This window comes from Pyrus communis, chromosome 7 (genome assembly GCF_963583255.1).
Source record: "Pyrus communis chromosome 7, drPyrComm1.1, whole genome shotgun sequence".
In the NCBI taxonomy this organism is placed as follows: Eukaryota; Viridiplantae; Streptophyta; class Magnoliopsida; order Rosales; family Rosaceae; genus Pyrus; species Pyrus communis.
In genome coordinates this window covers 9,468,612-9,473,392 of record NC_084809.1, presented here as the reverse complement: position 1 = coordinate 9,473,392, position 4,781 = coordinate 9,468,612, and the positions used below count along the sequence as shown (strand labels likewise).

At 42.9% G+C, this 4,781-nt stretch overlaps 1 pseudogene; it reads left to right on the top strand.

Annotated features, from left to right (window-relative positions):
- The first annotated feature begins 260 nt into the window (after window positions 1-260).
- LOC137740518 (DNA-directed RNA polymerase III subunit 1-like) lies at window positions 261-4,364 on the top strand (annotated as a pseudogene).
- Window positions 4,365-4,781: the final 417 nt, after the last annotated feature.

Here is a 4,781-nt window from a genome sequence, read left to right as displayed (position 1 = left end):
AGTTTCAACCAGGTACGTCTGTTTACCTTTTTAATTTCAGTCAATAAATTCTGATTTTTATATCTAAATTTCTTAAACCTGTAAAATTGAATAATCAATTGGGGATGATTATGTTAAAATTAGGGTTTAATTGTTCCAGTGAAATTTTTCTGATCAAACAATTTCTTAACGATTTTTGAACAATTTTTAAATTATGGCGTTCTGCAATTTTGTTATTTCTCCCAGATTTCGCCCCTCCGCCGTTACGATCAAACAACACGATGAAATCCGCCAATGTCAAAACCCTAGATTTCACCAGGCAACCCTTTATCGAACCCAATACGCACCGTACAGTTAAGGAACTGAAATTTATCGTTATGTCCCCGGCAGAGATTATGAAACTGGCGGAAGTTCAAATCTACATTGGCACATATTACAACTCCGGTTGGAAACCCATCGAATGCGGCTTACTGGACCCGCGGCTAGGCCCGGCGAGCAAGCGGTTAATCTGCACCACTTGTGGAGGGAACCACGTCAAGTTCCCGGGGCATTTTGGGTATTTGGCCCTCGCCCTCCCCGTCTACAACGTCGGGTATCTGGGCACGGTTATGAACGTCCTGAAGTGTATCTGCAAGAATTGTTCTGGGTTTCTACTGAAGGACGAAATGCGGGTGGAGTATTTGAGGAAGATGAGGAATCTAAAGGATCCTATGAAAAAAATGGAACTGATGAAAATTGTGGTGAAGAAATGTACTGCATTGTGTGCCGGTAATCAGCGGACGGAGTGCTGGAAATGCGGGTATGTGAACGGGACGGTGAAGAAGGCGGTTGGGATGATCGGCATTCTTCACGACCGTTCGAAATTTGAAGATGTGATGGATGAGTTGAGAAAAACAATGGCGGGGACTAAAGTCTCTGCAGCGGGGTTGAGCGTGGAAGCTATGTTAGACCCCACAAAAGTTTTCACTTTGTTGAAAGAGATGAGTGATAAGGATTGTGAGGTGCTTTATTTGTCTCCTAGGTCGGAGAATTTCTTGATAACCACTTCTAGTGCCACCTACTGTGATTCGCCCTTCAGTTTTGGTTGGGGGAGAAGTGAGCAACGAGAATGACATTACGGTGAGGTTGAAGCAGATCATTCAGTCGAATGCGCGCCTTACGCGCGATTTGTTTGATTTGAGGCTGGGGTATGCCCCCAGGGTTAAGCGGAGTTGGGATGAACTTCAGGTTGAGGCTACACAGTATATAAATAGTGAGGTTCGTGTGCCTTTCACGATGCAAGGTGGGAATCCGTTGAAAGGTTTTGTGCAGTGGCTCAAGGGGAAGCAAGGGCGTTTTCGCGGGAATTTGTCTGCGAAACGTGTTGAATATACTGGAAGAAGTGTTATATCTCCTGACCCTAATCTAAAAATCAATGAGGTTAGAGTCCCCATTGAAATGGCTCAAATCTTAACGTACCCCGAATGGGTTACATGTCATAATTGAGAAGTTGAGGAAGTGTATGTGTAATGGACCTCATAAGTACCCCGGTGCCAGATCTTTGCATCGTGATGGTGAAGAATTCTCCTTGGCGATTACGAGGATCAGTAAAAATCTGGCTGATGGACTCCAATACGGTGACATAGTTGGACGCCATCTAGAAGACGGTGACATTCTTCTTTTCAACAGACAACCAAGCCTGCATAGGATGTCTTTCATGTCTCATTGGGCTAAGGTTATGCCTTGGAGGACGCTGAGGTTTAATGAATCTGTTTGCAATCTGTATAATGCTGATTTTGACGGCGATGAGATGAACATTCATGTCCCGCAAACAGAGGAGGCGCGGGCAGAGGCTGCTCTGTTGTTGGGGGTGGAAAACAATTTGTGCACACCCAAAAATGGGGAGATCTTGGTTGCTTCAACTCAAGATTTTCTGACATCCTCTTTCCTTATAACGAGGAAGGACACATTTTATGACCGTTCATCATTTTCACTCATGTGTTCATATATGGGGAGTGGAATGGATCCAATTGATCTTCCAACACCTGCCGTGATTAAGCCAGTAGAGTTGTGGACAGGAAAGCAATTGTTTAGTGTTCTCGTACGCCCGAATGTAAACCTGAGAGTCTATCTGAATCTAATTGTCACAGAGAAGTCCTACACCACCACCAAGACCGAAGATGGGAGAGAAATTGAAGCAATGTGCCAGAAAGATGGGTTTGTTTATTTTCGTAACAGTGTGCTCATAGCCGGGCAACTTGGGAAGGCTACATTGGGAAATGGCAACAAGAATGGACTTTACTCTGCTCTTCTCAGAGACTATAAACCTCAGGCAGCTGCTGCTTGCATGAATTGCTTAGCTAAGTTAAGCGCGCAATGGATTGGTAACCATGGATTCTCAATTGGGATAAGTGATGTTCAGCCAAGTGGCAATTTGCGCGAAGAGAAAGAGAAGATAATTAAGGAAGGCTACGAAAAATGTTATGGCCAGATAAAGTTGTTCAATGAAGGGCAGCTCCAACTTATACCAGGTTCTGATGCAGCATAGTCGCTTAAGTCGGGGATAACTAGTGTATTGAACAACATCAGAGATCAAACCGGAAAGTTGTGTATGCAAAAGCTGCATTGGAGAAATAGTCCCTTGATCATGTCCCAGTGTGGTTCTAAAGGATCAGCCAAAAATATAAGCCAGATGATTGCTTGTGTTGGCCAGCAATCTGTTGGTGGTTGTCGCGCCCCCAATGGGTTCATAGACCGAAGCCTTCCACACTTCCTTAGTGGTGTAAAAACCCTTGCCGCTAAAGGGTTTGTTGCTAGCTCATTTTACAGCGGCTTGAGTCCTACAGAGTTCTTCTTCCATACAATGGGAATGTGAGAGGGGCTTGTGGATACAGCTGTGAAAACAGCTGACACTAGGTACCTGAGTCGTAGATTGACCAAAGTTATGGAGGATTTATGTGTTCAGTATGATAAAACAGTGAGAAATGCGAGTGGATGTATACTTCAGTTCTGTTATGGAGATGATGGTATGGATCCTGCAGTGATGGAAGAAAAAGATGAAGCTCTGTTGGACTTGCCCCGATTGTTTCTGAAAGCGAAAGCCACATGTCCTGCCGATAAAAATAAGTATGTGTCTCCTGATTAAGTGTCTGAAATAGTGAGAAGAAGGCTTTCTGAACCAGATATGACTCCTGAGGCCGGGTGCTTTGCCGGTTTCAAAACTTCTTTGGAAGAATTTTTGGATGAGTATGTAGAATCATTCATAAAAAACATGAGATATTTATGTTTAATGATGATCAAATCCCTGCTTGGAAGGAGAAGATTGTGCAAAATATTGCGGGTGTTACTTCTAGACAGTTGGAGGTTTTTCTTGATACTTGCATTTCACGTTACCATTCGAAGAAGATTGAGGGCGGAGCTCAAAGTATTTGCGAGCCTGCGACGCAAATGACATTGAAAACTTTCCACTTTGCTGGAGTTGCAAGCATGAACATTACACTCGGAGTCCCCCGAATCAAGGAAATATTAAACGCGGAAGAACATCCACACGCCAATCATCACTGCAGCGCTCGAATGTGATACTAATGAAAAATCTGCAAGGGTGGTAGCAGGGCGAATTGAGAGCACAAGTCTCGGGCAAATTGCTAAAAGTATACAGATTGTAATGACTGCAAAATCAGTGTCTATAGTGATCACGCTCGATATGTCCATGATTCAAGATGCGTACTTGTCTATGGATGCTAATATGGTGAAAGAATCGATTTTACAAATTCGGGGAATCAAACTGAAGTCAGAAAATGTTAAGGTTTTGGGATATCAGAAAATTGGAAGTTTTTCCTGCAGAGACTGACAGGAGCAAACTTTATTTTCGCCTTCACAGCTTGAAGAACAGGCTCTCATCAATCACACTAAGGGGCATAAACACAATCAAGCGTGTCATGATTAACAACGAAAAGGAAATGAAAACCAATCATAAGAAGTACAAGTTGTTCGCCGAAGGCAGAGGGCTTCTAGAAGTGATGGGGACTGAAGGAGTAAACGGATGCAGAACCACAAGCAATGACGTTCTGAAAGTGCAGAGGACGCTTGGGATCGAAGCGGCACGAGTCTGCATCATTGAGGAGATAAAGAGCACAATGAAACAACATGGGATGAACATAGACTGCCGGCACATGATCTGCGTTGGGGATGTGATGACATACATGGGGGAAGTGCTTGGGCTGACGCGATTTGGAGCGAAGAAAATGGAGAATAGTGTGATTACATTGGCGTCATTCGAACAGGTGGCGGATCATCTGTTCAATGGCTGTGTGAATGGGAGAGTTGACGCAGTTAGAGGAGTGAGTGAGTGTATAATTATGGGTGTGCCAATTTGGGTTGGGACTGGAATGTTCAACATTAGATAGGGAGGATTTTCTGGTTCTGGAGCTCATGATTCAAATGTAGAACTGCAGTATGGGCTAAGCTAGGTGGTTCCAATTACTTGAGTTGAAGAAAGAATGAAGAAATTATGATTTTGTAGAACATCTCATTTCTGTTTTTGGGTAATTTGAATTTCCTTTCTTTCTTTTTTTTTTTGGTAGTTTAAGGGTTCGTTTGGTAACTAACTCGTTTTTCTGTTTATAGTTTTCACATTCTTTTTGTTGCAGTCCTATTGGAATAGGAATATGATTGTGTAAATCCTAATAGATATGTGAATGTATCTTATATTCCTATTAGGATTAGATTACCTATTAAATGTTGTAATCCGAAAGGGTAAGGAATTAACCTTTCCTACTACTATAAATAAAGGCATAATGGGGTGGAATAACACACACCCACAA